At 42.0% G+C, this 18,243-nt stretch overlaps 1 pseudogene; it reads left to right on the top strand.

Moving 5' to 3' along the window:
- Window positions 1-8,092: 8,092 nt before the first annotated feature.
- On the top strand, window positions 8,093-10,672 carry LOC112854289 (rhomboid domain-containing protein 3-like; annotated as a pseudogene).
- Window positions 10,673-18,243: the final 7,571 nt, after the last annotated feature.

Here is an 18,243-nt window from a genome sequence, read left to right on the forward strand (position 1 = left end):
AAGAGTTATTGCAAAAGGGAAATTTCTGGATCATTGTCATCTACTTGATACATTTCTAGAGGATGGGGTCTCTTCTCTTGGGTGCTTATTATTGCCTCCCACAGAGTGCATGGTCAAAGCTGGTTTAAGGGAAACATTGGAAGGAAATTGGTTAATATTGAATTTCATGAGTTTTTTGGTTGAATTTGGCCTTTACAGGAAGAAGTGAAGTGCAAGATAAATCATCCATAGATTTCATTTCCTGAATAAGAAGGAAGCTTTCAGAAGAAGGGAATATGAATGACGCAGGTCTTTAAAATAGGTGGAAGAAACACAAATCGGTGTGTCGGAGAGAATGTCGGACTGCAAACTTAAGGCCAGAACCATACGTTCTCATCAGTGACGGCAAGAATGAGGGGAGATGATGTTCGCCTCAAGTGCGAGTTGGGGATTGAAGGGAAGGTGCATAGAGTGCTAGTCCCACGTCACTCATCATATAGTAAGTGCTGTATCCAGTCTTGTCCTTGGCTTTCTAGCTTGGCCACTGTGAGGCATCTGGATCATCTCCCTGTATCTCAGTTTCTTTATCTGTGAAATGCCATCCACGAAAATAATTCAAGTAGCCAGGCGCCGAAGTTTAAAGGAGGTTCCCTGGTATCTCAAAGTCACTATCATTGGTAGGAAGTTGTGGGATTCAGCAAACCAGCAAAAGGAAAACATGTCTTTTTTGCTGACATGTCAGCATAGGCTCCAAGGCCAAATCGGGAGCAGGATTACATTCTGCATCCACTGATTCCTTACTGTTGGGCTATTCAAAAAATTCTTCATGTTTCTCTGGTCAAGAACAGTGGGGCCAAGTATCCCTTTCCATCCTGGTGCTCAGATGGAAAGCTTCAGAGTCCCTCCTGCCCTGGGTACTGGACTGGGGTTTCTGGCACCAGCAGCGGCAGCAGACTGCAGGCTTCAGGCAGCTCGGAGGCAAGTTAAGCCATCCGCGCAGCCAGGCAATAAGGAAGGGATTACAGGGATTGATGGAGTGTGCAGAGAAGGCCTCTGGCAGAACAAAGTGGAATCTAGAGGATTCGCCAGGCCGTGCAGAGCATTTCGCATTCGTGATCCAGGTCAAATGGCAGGGCTGCCAAGGTTTGCTGTTGCTATGGCTGTGCCAGCACAGAGGAAATAAACCTGGCTGGCTGGCCGCCTGCACCCACTAGAGTCCCCCACCTTGAGGTGCGCTGTTGAAGAGTTCTGAAGTCCCCATTGCCCTTGCAGAGAGGCCAGCAAATCATTTCCTCCCAGAAATGGGATTTCCTCAGGGGAATTTTGTCCCTGGTGTTCCACGGTAGGTGACGTGCACTGAACAGGCGTAAAAAAGCTGCAAGTTGGCTTAGAGGGATTTCTCCCACTTTGGAGCTCAGAGGATGGATCCGAAAAGTCCTTCTTGGACTCAGAGTACCTTAGGAGCTTCACAGATGGGGTATCTTGGCTTCACAGATGCTCTTTAGGCACTTGCTCCGTTTGGAATAAGCAACAGAACAGGTTGGCTTTCAAAGGGTAGCCAAGGCCTGGTTGAAAGGCTCTCCAGATGGTGACAGGGTAGCCAGCAGCAATCCCAGCATGAAGCTCTGGTGGCTTAAGTGGCTTGAATGTGCCAGATCACAGGGCCCCAAGAACCCCAACCTTCTGTTGCCTCTGCTCTCTGGAAAGTATGATGGGTTCTCCCTTTAGAATGGAGGAGCTTATTCTCCAGAGCCTTCTGAGGCTACTATAGAATGGGGCAATACTTCCTTCATCAGATGGGCCAACAAGATTTATAGATGGTTAATAGGAAAAACCATCTTCAATGAAAGAGGAAGTACTCCTGTTCAGCTCCAAGACCCTTGGCCTTTGGGTTTGCTCTATGAGGCATCTCTTTTACCCCTAGGACTCAGCACAGCAGGACTCGACTCCCTCAGCCTCAACTGTCCTTCCTTAACCTCTCCCACACTGTGGCCATCAGGGAGGACCTCAACACTCCAACTCTCACACCTTTTCCAGGAAGTGGCCCCCATGTTGCCTGAGGCCTCTTCTACAGGAGCAGTTAATGCACATTTGGCATCCTTCACCACACATGTCTGACTCTGGGGTCAAGGGAACATGGGGGTAGGTGGACCATGATCTTAGGGGTTAAAGAGAGTGGTGACAATTCTGGTTCTTCTGCTTCCTAACCATGTGTCTTGGGCAAGTTACTCAAAGATAAAATAGAAAAAGACTCATGAACTTCAAGGTTGTTGTGGGGATTCAATGAGATTTTCTAGAGGGAGGAGGGAAGAGAAAGAAGAGACAGAGAACGAGCTAAGCATAGTACCTAAGTGCCTAGATGGTAGTAAGTGTTTGATAAGAGGGAACCATTATTATTCTGATAGGAAATGCTCTTATGCACCATGCAAAATTTTCAATGGTTTTAAATATTTTCAAGAGGACTCTAGATTAAGGACTGTGATCACAGATTATCAGATCCAATAACCACTTATTTTAGATTAGGAAAGTGAGGCTGAGCCCCAAGAGAAGTGACTTTTCCACAGTCACTTAGTTACTTAGGAGCAAAGCCAGAGCTGGGACCTGGGACTCTTGACTCCAGTGCTCTCTCCCTGGCTATTGCCTTGGAAGGTGCCAAGCAGGCCTCACAGTGTCACCTACCATCTGCTAAATGACGGTGGTTGGCAAAAGATTCTCCTTACACTGCAGGGAACAAAAAATTGCTCAATTCATTTCCTTGTAGACAGTGAAAATCTCATTCAGAAGAAAAATGGGAGTGTGTGAATAATCAATCTGATGCCACCCTGATGTACCTAACAACCCTCACAGAGGATGGCCTCAGTGTAATAAGCTTTCTGTGCCTTTGGGCTCCATTTGTGCTGGACATCTTCTGTTTGTCTCTCCAGATCTGCTCTCCACTGTCTTCACCCTGTTCACTGTCCCTGGAGACTGACTTGTGTGGACCACACCAACAGGCACCCTTGCACTTTGTCTGATGGTTTAGTGCAGCCAATCAGGACCTCCAAAGGGAATCAAAGAGAGGAAGGGAAGTGACGGTAAGGAATTACTTCCCTTCTCATCTTTCTGTAGGGCCTCCATCTAGCTCTGTTACCCAATGCAAGGTCACTGCTCCTCACATGGTGACCAGTTCTAGATGACTTTTTCCTTCAGGATTCACACAACTCTTCCTCCCTCATCTCTTTGGGCTTAGGGGTGATGACCCTCTTTCCTCATTAACCTTAGGGTGTTGCACCGTGCTTTGTGTTTTTCCTATGCCCCATCCACATCTTTGTAAATAATCTCTTTGTAAATTAACTATCCTTGAATTATCCTGAGTGTGCCATCTACTTTATTTTGGGACTCTAACTGATATACTAGTCTCACATTGTCCAAATCAAGATCCAGCTACAGTGCCCCCAGAGATGACCTGTGCTGGCTAGAGAGAAAATTCCCCATCAAATAACACTTAACTTTCAGAATGTGCCTCCATTCTTGCTATATCCCCTTTAGGTAGCCCCTTTTAGGAGCCCAGCTAGACCAGCTAGAGCTTTGCTGATGGTAGCAATGGGGTCTGATTCATCTTCCATGCCATGGGAGATGTGCACAGTGACAGAAGTGACAGATAAAGAGATCGATAAAAGTGAATAGAAGCGCGGGGGGGGGGGGGGGGGGCTTGGTCATCTGGCCAACTGCAATCTCTTTTACCTTGTGAACTTCTTGGGGCTCCTTTCAGATTTCTGACATGAGCTGAGCTTCACAAAAATGACCTGGAATGAGTCTAAATCCTATCTCAATAATTAGGAAAACTGAGTCACTGAGATGTCGAGATATAAACTCTCATTAAAGTTGGTAGAAAAAGTTGATGTTGAATTAAGAACTAATGCGGAACCCACAATCCATGATCTTTTTGTTCTTACTCTACATTTTCCTCGTTTAGTCTTCCACAAAAATCTAGATGGTGAGCTGAAGACAAAAAATACATTTTAAAAATGTTAAATAATTATTTTTTGTACTTACAAGTATTTCTTTGGCACCTACTATGTGTCAGACACAATCTGGACCCTGCTCCAACCTTAGCAATGGTTACTAAGAAAGAGATGATCACTCCAGTCAAGGAACATAGAGTCTAACCCTGGGCAAACTATGGCTGCAGGCTTTTTTGTTAATAAAGTTTTATTGGAATGCAGGCATGCCGATTTGTTTATGTAGTGTCTATGGCTGCTTTCCAGCTACAAGGCCGAGTTGAGTACTTGCAACAGAGATTGGGTACCTTGCCAAGCCTGTAATATTTACTGCCAGCCTTTTACAAAAAGTTTTCTGACTCCTGTCCTAGCCACATACCTTCCCAGTACATGGTACTGACGTAGACACATTTTTTTTCTTTATCGTTAGATCAAGAGACTCTTCACAGCTGAAAAGCATTGCCATTGTCTTGATAGTAGGAAACAATCCTCAGTGGATAATTTTTAATCTTTGCCTCTTAAAGAATTTGCTGAAATTTCTAGAGCTGTTGACAGAGGAACATATTTTTTGCCTTTTTTTTTTTTTTTTTTTTTTTTTTTGGTGGAGCAGTGTGAATTCAATACACCTGTGCAACTGTGCAAGAAGTCTCAAAGGGGAAACTATTCTGATGCACGAGGGGTAGGGGGAATGGATTGAATAGAACCTTGATTGCTCCCGTTCCAGAATGTGTCATCTGGTTTTCTGCTGCTCTTAGCCTTCTTCTAGATGCACTTATGCTGTGAATTTCTTTCCAACTTTTTGTTCATAAATACTTGAAGAAAAGAAATGAACTCAGAAATTCCTTTTAACTGTTTCCCTTTCATTGGTATTACACAGCACAAATTTGTGGCTGTGGGATTCTCTGGGATTGAAGCACAGTTAGATTGAAGAGCGTAAAAGCCTTGTGATGGTCTGGCAGTGCCCACCCTCTGTGAAGCATCTCTAAATAACACTCAGAATGACATTTAAATAGGTGCAAACCGCTTTCTCTGGGTCCTTGAAGGCTTACATTGTTTATCTTGTTCTGGGAACTCATATGGAGGATTCTTAAAATTTGAAAAGAAAAGAAATGTAACTGATTCTCCAAGTGAATAGGTGGGTTTTGTTTTGTTTTAATTAAAATTAAAACATGAATGAAAGAAGCTGGGGCATTCTCTAAAGATAAGGAGAGGGAAGGACAAGGTTATAGTTTCTTCTAGGAAAGAGAAAAAATCAAGGACAGGTCTAGGCATATCTGTAAGAAAAGCTGACAATTCCTACTGTGATTTACTCAGTGTCTAAAACCAGCTTATACATAGTCTTCTGGACCATGCAGACAAAATATTATAAATGGAAATTAACCCAATCCATGGGTAAACTTAAGACCTCTAATCGTCTCAGTTTATTATCTAAATGATCAATTCAATCCAGAAGGTATTTACAAAGGCCCTCCTGTGTGATAGGCATTGTAAGCACTCCTGAGAAAATATAGCAATGATACAGGTAACAGTGCCTTCCTCAGAGTTCACAATCTAGGCGAGAAGGATAGAAATATGGCTACACACACATAAAACACAGCACTGTAACTTAATTGGCACACATACTTTAAATCGCTGTAAAACCCAGTGAAAGGCAGAATTAATGAGAGATGGAAATAATGCAGAAAATTTTTTGTTGTTGGAGCTAAGCCATGGGATAATAAAAAGAGAGGAAGATATTCCAGTAGATATAACAGTGTGAACAGAGGTAAAGACTTAATTGAACACTTATGTATGGTTGGATTATAGAAAACCAGCTCTTTGTAAAAAGGTGGAAAAGGTCACCCAGGATTTTAAATGCAGTGTGAAAACGGAAAGTCATTAATCCTGAGAAGTGGATTGACATCCTTGAAGTTTCTCTGTAAGCTTGAGATGGTAGCTGTGTATATGAAAGATTGGAGAGATAAGAAATTGAAGATGGGGAAGCCACTTAGATGGGGACTGCGATACTCTAGGTAAGACAAATGTTTTTATAATAATGAATGGAGATGCCCTAGGCCGCCTGGGCACCTGTCAGAATGTGAATGAGAAGGAGATAAGGATATGCGTCTGAATATGTGAAAGTGATTTACAGAGAGGGCTTCAGTATGGGGAGACATGTGGCAATGTGTGTCCCAATCCAGATTGCCGCTAATGAAGATAAATTCATTAAAAAATAAACACATTTTAGACCTTATATACTGACCTATGTATATAAGGCCCTTTAGGACCTAATTCAAGAATGCCCCTCCTCTAAGAATCTCCTAGCTTTCAGAAACCGGTCTTACATTTCTTATGCAATTAGAATACAAGCAATTGTAGGAAAATTGGAGAAAGAAGGCAATGTCTTCTATGCTTTTGTTATTCACTAAATATTCTAGTATAGAGCCAGGCTACAGTAAGTGATTACTATATGGGTGCAAAATGAATCACCCTGATAGACAACTTCTGCAAATACAGGTCAGATACACATCAAAGCTAGCTGCTTAGAATGGGGAAATGGGGAAAGGAGAGGTTCTCCGGGGTCAAGGAGATAACCGTCAGGCCTATGTGGACATAGCACAGGAGATTTCTTGAAAAATTTGAAAGTCATTACAGTGGTGGTAGAGGGATTCTTAGGGGATTGGAGCCTGGAGCTCATGCCATGAGGACATCAGGGTGCTTTAAAGCTGCATAGAGTTGAAGTGGTTACAAAATTAAAACCTAGAAGGAAACGACACATATGAAGTCCATTCTGGTGATTTTAATCAAAGGGGAATAATTTTTATTTACTTGTGGGTTAATGGGAAAACAACTTGAGGCATTAAGGACTGGTAGGATATGTTAACCCGGGCTCTCTTCACAAAATGCTCTTGGGGACTCGTTAGATTGATGTGACTGAAGGTTAGGAAACTGTAAAATTAATTATTTTCCAACACTTTCCATCAGACTAACGCCGACGCAAACACACACGTTTGCTTTTATTCGTGGGATATACAAAAACTTATACCTCAAATGCACATATTACTTAATGTTGAAATATTAGAAGCATTCTTACTAAAATCAGGAATAAGTATGGCTATTATGATCACTACTATTGAACATTATAATGAAGATTCTAGAATAATGCAATAAGACATGGAAAATAAGTAATAGTCACTAGACAGAAAGAGACACAGCTGATATTATTTGGGATTTATACAAAAATCTAAGTAGTTTCTCAGGTAATCTTTGACTTTTCTATTAGAACTCAAGAAAATTCAGCAAGTTTGATGGATTCCATCTAACTATCACTTATTTCTACACACCAGGGACAGTTAGTTATAAAGCATAATTTTCTAATATGAACATGAAGAAAAGTATAAAGCTTACTGGGAGACAGAAAAGAAGTCTTGATAAAATAGAAATATGCCATGTTTGTATTTAGGAAGACTCAATAAATTCTTCATAAATTAATCTAAAAATTTAGTCACATTCCCAATCAAATTTCTATGGGACTTGAAAAAATAATTCTAAAATCCTTGTGGAATAGAAAATGTTACGTGAGTAATTTTTTTTTTTTTTTTTAGAGAAAAAGAAAACAATGATGGGGATAGGACTTGTTAGACATCAAAATATACTATACAGCTGTGGTAATGTACCAAGACACCGAATTGGAATAGAAGTAGATAAAAAGGGATCAGTGGGACTCAAAAGAATTCAAAGATAAATATATTCTAGAGATAGCATTTCATATAACCGAGGAAAGAACTTGGGACAATTGGCTAGCTGAGAAAAAGGAAAATTAGATCCATATCTAAAACAGTATACAAAATTAATTGTAGGAGAAGGGCCCCGGGCCTAGAGCAACTGTGGACTAACCAGTGGGGGGGCAGGGGAAGGGGTGGGACACCCGCTGGTGGGCGGGGTCAAGTCCAGTGCCAGGCGAATGGGCTGCGGGCTCTCGGGCTTTGCAGGGAATCTGGAGTCCTGACTCCCAGCCCGGGACTCCACCTGGCATTCGTGGAGCGGGGAAGTGTGTGTGTGTGTGTGGGGGGGGGGGGGGGGGGGGGGGGGTTGCGTAGGATGCTCTGAGCACACACAGCCCCAAGACTACCCCTGACACCTTCAGCCAGGCGATGCATGCCCAAGGCCACCCCGCCACGCCCCGCCTACTGTGCCCAGCGCTGCCTTTAGACTCCTCCTTCCTGCTGCTGCTGCTGCTGCTGCTGCTGCTGCCACTGCAGAGTCTGCAGTCTTGCCTTGACCCCGAACTGCTGCCGAACCCTTGGCAGGCACACGGACTGCTGACCCACGCCCTGGGCTGCTCAGCCCTACCCGGCCGGCTCCTGAGCCTGCTGCTCCCGCCCACACTGGGTTGGTGGCTGGAGAACCACCTGGGCACGCGGCGGTTCCTGCGTGCCTCTGCCCTGCTCGCCCTCGCTGCTGGGCTAAGAGCCGTGCTGCTGGCAGGCCTCCGGGTGTCCAGATGCCTGTCCCTCTGGCCCTGTTACTGCCCTAGACAGCCAAGGCACGGGGGTGGGGGTGGGGTCCTGCCCCCATGGCTGCTGCCTAGATACCACTGCTCAGCGGGAGCCACCCTTCCTACAGCTCTTCTGAGTCCTCCTTGCTGGCCTAGGCTGTGCAGCCGGGGCCTCCCGGTGGTTGGCGCTCTCTGAGCAGTGGCTGCGGGCAATGCAGGAGGGCGTCTTTGGCAGGGCCCCGGCCAGGTGCTGGTCAGACTCCTTCGTACCCCAGGCGGCTTGGCCAAGCTGCTTATCACCCATCCTGCCATCCCTGGACCTCCTTACATGGTCACCCCTAGCCTCTTGTCCTGCAGTGAAGACTCATCCCAGCTCCCTCCCCGGCCTGGGGTCTGTGCAGCGGACCTGGGTGGGCTCCTCAGAGGTGGGCCTGGCCCAGCTTCCGCCCAGAGACCCGGCTGTGGGCGGCCCTGGATGAGCAGATGCCACAGGGGGGGATCCAGGCCTCGCTCCTTGAAGAGCCCGCCCCGTGTCCTGAGAACCCGCTCTGGCTGCTTAAATCTTCCATCACTTCTCTGGGATGAGGTGGGCGGGCAGGGGTGGGGTCTCCTGGCTCGGGGTCTGGAGGTAGCCTTGACCAGTCCCTCCCCGTGCCCCACATCCTACAGGCTGGAGCGCATGGGCTTCCTCACAGAGCAGACAGTGGTCGCACTAGCAGCCACAGGCCATGTGGAAGGTGCCCTGTCACTGCTGGTGGGGGGAAAGGCGGGCACTGAGGTGCTGGTGACTCAGGGCAGGGGCAGCTTGCCCACCCTGAGGGCTCTGGTCTCCCCAGCACACGCAGGCCTTCAGGTGACAAGAAGCTTGGCCTATGGGTAGGTAGTCCAAGCCCAGCCCTCTCTGCTGAGAGTCACAGGGGTGCAGGAGAAGCCCCCTTCGGCACCTCCCCCTTGGCAGTGTTTAGAATAAAAACCAGTTTACTTTTCAAGCCAGACCTTCTTGGGGGCCAAAAAAATTAATTCTAGATAAGTGAGAAATAAAAATGTAAAAAACATCAACGTAAAAGAAGAAAATACAGGAAAGAATTGACACTAGATATTGGGGCAGAGATTTTTAAATTAGATACAGTTTGAATAACTGGACGGTACAGAAATGATCTAACAAAACACATTAACTAAGTTAAAATATAATACATGTATGTTGAAGATATTTTCTTTCAGTCTAGCAGGTAAATATAAAAAAGTTAAAATATAAAAAGTTTCTATTGATAAATAAAAAGATAAAGAGGCAAAGAATATGAGCAGGTAGTTCACAGGAAAGGAAATTCAAATAGCTGGAAATATATGAAAAGATATGAAACTTCATTTATAAGCAGAGACATACAAATTAAACAATGATGAAATATCAGTTTTGCTCCCATAAATTTGGAAGACAAAGGGGAATAAGTGGTAGAAGCATAAGGAGCAGAAGATAATGGAGACTTCTATACATTATTGTTGGTGCTAAAATTGATCGATACAGCCTCTTCTGGAGAAGAATTTCACATTGTTTATCAAGATTTAATTGGCAATTAGATTTAAAATAGTATTTGCCTAGAAAAACGTTCCCATGTGTACACAATGCATTATAAACATCATAATGTTGTTTATTACATGACTAAGTAAATGTCCATCAAGTACAGTTAAATAAAGTGTTTTATCAAGTCCATGGAATATTACGCAGCAATGAAAAAGAACGAGGTACATTTATATGTACTGTCATAGATCTCTAAGATATACTGCCATCTGAAAAAAATGATTTTATAAAATAATGCACAATATAATTCCTTTTATGTAAAAACAAGTGAACAAAAATATATAATTCTAAATATAAACATATATACATGTAATGTATAGAATAAGATCTGGACATATGTACACCAAACTGTATAAAATTATATCTCAAGAAGACTGTGAGATTGGTGTGGCAAAGGGGCTCTATTTGTAGAATTATTGATCTGATTGACTATTTACAAAAATGTATGAATTGATTAATTGTATGATTAACAATAATAAATAGGTAAAAACTAAAGCAAAAATCCAAGCATACAAGCACACAAGATTATATCTCATGCCTACAAAAAGCTTGATCTAGGTTTTTTTCTTACATTGTGTAATTGCACAATCCTCCTTCCCAGCAAACTTCTTATTCTCCTTTTCAGGATTTATCCTTGGAAATGTCAATGCCAGAGACTAATCCATTAGCTAATTAGGCACATTTCTGAGTATACAACTACCTTAAGGGATAAAAGATGCTGCATCTCAAGTCCAGACCTTGGCTAATATGCAGATCATTAACTCAAGCCTGATTAATTAAATTTTGTGAAGATATATAGAAGAGCCCTTCTTATTGTTTTTAAATAAAGTGCTAAAAATTTCAGCTCTTCAGTGATCTGAATTTATTGGCCCATATTAGCTTTTCACCAAAGTTTTACATTATCTTGAGTTCTCTATATAACATTGCTTATATCACTGGCTAGAATCTAGCTTTTAGCCATAAACAATGGAAACGAATTGGACTTTTAATTACATGATCAAACAAATAAGCCATAATGGATACCCTGAAAAAATTATTTTTTCTCAACATTTTCTCTGGAAAACAGAAAAGTGATGAAAAAAATCATTCATGGTGAAACTTAGCTGAATTAAAAGATATTTTTGTGCGGATGTCTATTCTAAAACATCTTGGTGGGTCACCTCCTAATTCCCACTCCTTATTCAACAAGTATTTCTTAACCCTTTATGTGTCAGACACTATACTAAGCCCTGGGGATATAAGCCTTATAGAAGACCCTCTTGCCATGGTGAGTTTACAATCTTGAAAGGATGAGACCGTGAAAACACGAAAATGTTGTGTGAAATGTGCTGTGATGTCCTGGAAATACAGCATCCTAGAAGGGGCTTCGGAGGGAGGGGGGTGGGTAGCAAATCTGTGCTCTAGGGGATCAGGAAAGGCTTCTTTGAGGAAAAGAGATTCAAGACATGCAACCAGATGCTTGAAAGATAAGACTTTGCAAACCAAGGGATGAGGGGTACAGGAATTACGGCAGGCATGCCCTGTGCCAGGCACTGTGATGGGCACCTGGCGGCCCCACCCTTACAAAGGCTTGCCTCCCATCTCCCCCTTCCCTCCCAGGCTAGACTTCTTCCGCATGTCCTCTCCCCATTGCCTCTGGCCACCATCACGGACTCCTGAGCCAGCTCCACATACACCCCGTCACCCATCCAGTAGAGGGACAGGCCCTGGACTCTCTTCTCCGTCTCCGGCTTCTGCTCTTAGCGACTGGCCCTCCTCCCTCACCCTATCACCCTCCAAATGACTGCAAAATAACTGACAACACTCCAGGTTTAGGTAATTCCCTTTTCAGCCGCAGATTCTTGTGCACCAAACCTGCTCTTGTAAAAGCAAGGCTGTTTATCTTCCTGAGACTGTTCTGAGATGCTAAATCATCTTAATAGCCTCACTTACTGTCCTTGCTTTCATAAGGACACAGTCAGGAAAACCCTCCCCCAACAACTTTTTTTCTCCGGTGGTCTAGGAGACACTTTTTAATTTGCAACTGAATTTGTCATAATTTGCCCTTCTTCAGGGCTACACTTCACTAGGGAAAGTTCCCTAGTTTATTCCAACAACCCCTTGTAGTGAATAGTGTCCATTATACTAAGGAGTTTTCCAGAATCCTTACTTTTATGATAAGCAGAACTCCCAACCACCCTTCCAGCGCTCACCCCCTGCCAATTAAAATAAATACATATGCATAAAATATGCTGAAGGAATAAATAAATACGTGTGCTGGAATTTGGGCATCTGCTTGATAATTATCAGCAACATGACTCAGCGGTTTGGAAGGAGGTTGGGGGAGGGGAGAAAATGTGCCCTTGTCTGAGGCAGAGAAGGAAGAGAAGAGCCGAGGAAACTTTTATCTCTCCTTCCTCAGAACACTGGGAGTTCTTCTGGCAATTATTTTGGCAATTTTCTTCCTACGTGTTAACTAAGGTTTAAGCTCTCCCACACCGGTGGCTCTACTACATATCTCATTGTCCCCAAATATCATCAAACATAAAGCCTGACAGACAGTGGACAATTTTTGTTCATGATGATAAGAAAAGTGGAGAGAAAAATCTTAAGTAAAAGAGGTAAAAGTATACGTGGGAGGAAAAAGGCAAGTGCTGATATGCCAACGTAGGTCTTTCAAAATGTATCAGAATATTTTCTTTTAAAAGAAATCGCGAATACTCAGAAGTATTGCTGGATCGTATGGGAGTCCTATTTTTCATTTTTAAAGGGACCCTCGTGCTGGTTTCCACAGCGGCTACACCAAGTTACCAATTGTGAACAATGGTGTAGAGAAGTTCCCTCTTCTCCACCTAACACTTGTCCTTTGTTTTTTCTGATAACAGTAGTGAGGGTCAAGACCCGCTACCCCCAAATAGGTACTGATAAGGGAGCGTGGGACAACTGAGGGCAAACAGGCTGGCGCGCGCACGCACACACACACACACACACCCCCAGGTGGAATATGTGTGATGCTCCTCGGACACTCCTGGCTATGCAAGAAAAAAGGAAAGGGATTTTAAGTGCTTGCCTTGGTGCTGTGGGGAACCAAGGCAAATTAAATTCCCTTACTGCCTACAGCCCACTAAGTCCTTGAAACGGGCAGACTGACCTCTCTCTAGAAGCCCAGCTGCCTGATGATGACACTTTGCTAGGGGCAAAAGAGAATCTTAGCTTAACAATAGCCTGACCTCTCAAGGATCCTGTAAGTCTACTTTCTTTATCTCAACTGCCCCAAGAAATATGCTGGCAATCTTACTCCAAGCTTATGGCCCCCTGATATACATCTGAAGGGTCTCAAGACTGAGGTTTGATTAAATGGTAATAAATGGCATTTCCCTAGCAACAGCTAGCCCCTCAAGGTCCTGGAAACCTTGCTTCCAAAATACCTTAGAGACTTACGCTGTCCCTGACCCTCTCCCAACCTGAGGCTATATAATGAGTTACCCATCACAACCCCAGTGCAGCATTTTCTGCCCATGTGTCCTGTCTCTGTGCTTCAATAAAATCACCTTTTTGCACCAAAGACGTCTTCAAGAATTCTTTCTTGGTCGTCAGCTCCAGACCACCCCACCAGCACCCCAAAACTTCATCAGGTACCTTGGCATACTGAATATTTCAAACTGAAAGAATTTGAGAAATGGTATATGTAAGACCAAATTTCTGACCTTCCCCTGACGCAGGTCACAGAAGCCTCTGGTGAGAGGTCACCCTCCCTAACCCTAGAGAAAGGAAGCATTTCACAAAGACAAAAGGACACAGGGAGGAATCTGAATGAACAGGCCTTGCTAAATTTCCTTCAGTTTACTATACTTAGCTTGCCTTTGTCCTCTCATATTTTTCTACAACTCTTCATCAAACCTAGCATAGAAACTCAGGTTTAACCATTTCTTTGGGTCTTCATTTCCTTATGAAGCTTTCTGTTTCATGTAAAATGCATATGAAACAAATTTGTACAATTTTCTCTTGTTAATGTGTCTTTTGTCACGGGAGTCCCAGCTGAAAATTTAAAAGGGTAAAGTAAAATGTGATTTTTTCCTTCTACAATAGCCATCCTGACAAATAGGAGGTGATCTTTCATTGTGGTTTTGATTAGTATTTCCCTAATAATTAGTGATGTTGAGCACCTTTTCATATATCTCTTGGCCATTTGTATGTCTTCTTTGGATAAATGTCTATTTTAGTCCTTTGCCCATTTTTAAATTGGAAAATTTACTTTTTTTTCTGTTATTTAGTTATAAGAGTTCCTTATATGTTTTGAAAATCAACTCCTTATCAGATATATGGTTTGAAGACATTTTCTCCCTTTCTGTTGGTTGTTTTTAAATCTGTTGATTGTTTCCTTTGCTGGGCAGAAGGTTTCTAGTTTGATGACGTCTCACTTGTCTATTTTTGTTTTTGTCACCTGTGCTTTTGGTGTCATATCTGTGAAATAATTGTCAAGACCAATGTCATAAAGCTTTCCCCCTATTTTCTTCCAGGATTTTTTATAGTTTAGGATCTTATATTTAATTCTTCAACTCATTTTGACTGGATTTTTGTGTAAGGTGTAAGATGGGGGTCTGATTTCATCCTTTTGCATGCGGTGATCTTCTGGGTATATATCCAAAAGAATAAAAATCAGGATTTTAAAGAGATATCTGCACTCCAAGTTTCATTGTGGCATTATTCACAGTAGCCAAGATATGGAAACCACCCAAATGTTTATTGGCAGATGAACAAAGAAAATGTGGTATATAGATATAATAACATGGTATTTAGCCTTAAGTATGAAGGAAATCCTCTCATTTGTGACCACATGGATAGACCTGGAAGAGATTATGCTAAGTTAAGTTAGTCACAAAAAGGCAAATGCTACAAGATTCCACTTATAAGAGTGAAAATATATAAAATAGTCAAACTCCTTAGAAGCAGAAAATAGAATGGTGGTTACCTGGGAATGCAGGGAGTTGTTATTCAATGAGGGCAAAGTGATACAAGATGAGTAAGTTCTATAGATCTGTTGTACAACATTGTGCCTGTAGTTAGCAATATGGTGTTGATGAAGTTTTGGGGTGATGGTGGGGTTTGGAGCTGATGGCCAAAAAAATATTTTTGAAGAGGTCTTTGGTGCAAAAAGGTGGTTTTATTGAAGCACAGGGACAGGACACGTGGTCAGAGAGAGCTGCACTGGGGTTGTGATGGGTAACTCATTATATAGCCTCAGGTGAGGAGGGGGTGAGGGACAGGGTAAGTCTCTAAGGAATTTTGGAAGCAAGGTTTCCAGAATCTGGAGGGGCTAGCTGTTAGAAAAATGTCATTTATTGTTGCTTAGTAAAACCTCACTTATGAGACCCTTCAGATGTATATGGGGGGCCATAAGCTTGGAGTATGATTGCCAGCATATATCTTGAGGGAGTTGAGGTTAAGTTTCCAAAGGAATTTTTATATGTTAAAGTAGACTTATAGGATCCTGGGGAGCCAGGATAATGTTAAGCCAAGATTCCCTTTTACCCTTAGCAATGGGTCATCATTGAGGCAGCTGAGGTCCCAGAGGAAGGTCACTGCCTGTTTCAAGGACTTGTCAATGGGCTGTGGGCAGTAAGGGTATTTAATTTTTCATTTGCTCTGGTTTCCCACACCACCATGGCAAGCACTTATACCCCCTTACAGCTCGATGAGGGTGATATTAGGGCTCCAGGAAACAGAGTCTACAGGTTTCTGGAGATTAGGCAATGGATAAGATTGCCTTTTTCTTGCAGTTTATTAAGTTATCTGTAAACTGAAGGAGACTCCCGTCCTACATGACTGTGATCTCTATCAGTCAACTATTTGCTTTCTTTCCTTTCCCTTGTTCTTGGGCAGCCAGGAGTGTGAGAGGAATATCACACATATCCCACCTGCAGGGATGGGGGTCCTAGCTTATACTTTGCCCTCAGCTTGCGTTATGCTCCCTCATCAGTGTTGTACATTGAAAATTTTAAGAGAGTAGATCTAGTGGTTCTTACCACACACACAAAAAGCAAAGGTACATAAGGAAACTTTCAGAGGTGATGAATATGTTTACTACCTTGACTATGGTGATGGTATCATGGGTGTACGTATTTGTCCAAACTCATCAAATTGTATACCTTAGATATGTGCAGTTTTTTTTTATATCAATTACATCTCAATGCAACTATGAAAAGTTAGTTAATATTTTTCATCTGCAATTTAATAGGGGGAAAAAGTAAGGAACTATTAACCTAAACCTTGACGTAGGCAAAGGCACTGTAAGATGGGACTCTAAGCTGGGAACATAAATTTCTTGCAAAAGAAAATTATACCTTTGAGGGGGTGACATTGAAGTCACATTAAATGGTTTATGTTCTTTGATCTAGGAATTCCATTTCTATGGTTTATCCTAAGGAAATATTTGGTTAGTATTAGTATGTGGTTAGTGTTAATATAAATAATACTAAGATAGTCAGTATGATGCAGACCTATTTACTGGTCTTAAAGTATTTATTTCAGTGTTATTTATAATAGGCAATATTAGAAAAGAGCCAAATGTTCAACTCAATGGGAATGTTTGAATAAACCAGAGGACATCTACTTGATTAGAAATTGTGTAGCAGAGTAGGGTTCACAGACCCCTGGTGGATGAATTCCACAGCTGCACCTTCTAGTTTACAACTTGTAGGGAGGTTGCTCTCTTGCTTATGTTTTTTTTTTTTTTTTTTTTATCTGGAAAATGGTTATAAAATCTCTTGCCTAATAAGGTCATTGTGGTATCTAGCTAAGACTAGATCATCATGCTTGGAATATGGCGGACACTTCATAAATGAGAGCTACCATTAGAGAGCCATTAAATATTCATAAAGTCTGCATAAAAGCAAGGAAGAAGTGTTTATGCTATCTTAAAAGTCAAAGAATGTAGGCTTTCACATTAAAAAAATAACGATGGTAAATATAAAAGATAAGGCTAAAGGATATACAAAAAATATTAAGTGAAAATATATGATTAATAGAACTATAGTGAACTCTTTGTGTTTGTCTTCTGCCTTTTCTAAAATTTCTTTAAATAAGTATACACAATTTTTTATTTTTTTTTTTTTTAAATTTTTTTTTTCAACGTTTATTTATTTAATTTTTTTGGGGACAGAGAGAGACAGAGCATGAACGGGGGAGGGGCAGAGAGAGAGGGAGACACAGAATCGGAAACAGGCTCCAGGCTCTGAGCCATCAGCCCAGAGCCCGACGCGGGGCTCGAACTCACGGACCGCGAGATCGTGACCTGGCTGAAGTCGGACGCTTAACCGACTGCGCCACCCAGGTGCCCCTACACAATTTTTTAAAGAAAAGCCTCTTCGTTTATTGAAAATAATCCATCGCTACTTGTTCTCATCCTTTTGGTGGGTGACCTTTCTGGGAATCCACGAAATTAGTGCTACTCGTAGAAGTAAAGCATGAAGTGTAGGGATCTGTTCTGGGTGGTAATAAAAAGAGCACTGAGACTTGAGAGATTTAGGTCTCTTCCTGCTCCGTGACCTTGGAAAAGTCACTCAACTTCTCTGACCTGTTATTTCTTCCAGGAAATGGGAATAACAATACTTGTCTGATACACATCTCCTAAACTAACAAGAATACCATGCACATAAAGACTTCGAAAAATGTTAAGTGCTTTACAAATGTACATGACTTTGTGTTTCAGGTGTTTATCTTTTCAAAGATTGAACTCTGCTCTTTATCCCTTTTTTTTTTTTTGCTGATGAAGTCAACTGAGTCGGAAACCAAGTTTCATCATGTACCACGTCCACTTTCATTCTTATTCTTTTCTTATCTCTATCTCTTACAAAGAAAATCAATACACAGATCTTACTTAGTATTTGTTTTCTATTTTTTTTCTTCTTTCTAAGTGAATTTCAACCAGAAACATCTGCTGTCATATTAGGAGTAGAGACTAAGCTTGATGTGACTTTCTCAATTTAGATATTTAGGATGATCAACTTTTGCTTTTTGAATCATTTGCTGTTAACCGATCTTACAAAACCAAACAGGAAAGAAGAATGTAAAATACCGTGGCCAAAGGAAGTCATTACCCATTAAGTCACAAGTGTCCAGGTAGAAAATTGCATTTATGTCATGAGTAAAGCAGTAAAGAACACACTTGATGACTGGACAATCATTTCTAGATGTTAGTCTATACTTCATGCCAAAAGCTACCAAATAAGTAATCCTGAAGTGCTCGTTAT

Source organism: Puma concolor, chromosome D2, assembly GCF_028749965.1.
Source record: "Puma concolor isolate L17-30 chromosome D2, mPumCon1.1.hap2, whole genome shotgun sequence".
NCBI lineage: Eukaryota > Metazoa > Chordata > Mammalia > Carnivora > Felidae > Puma > Puma concolor.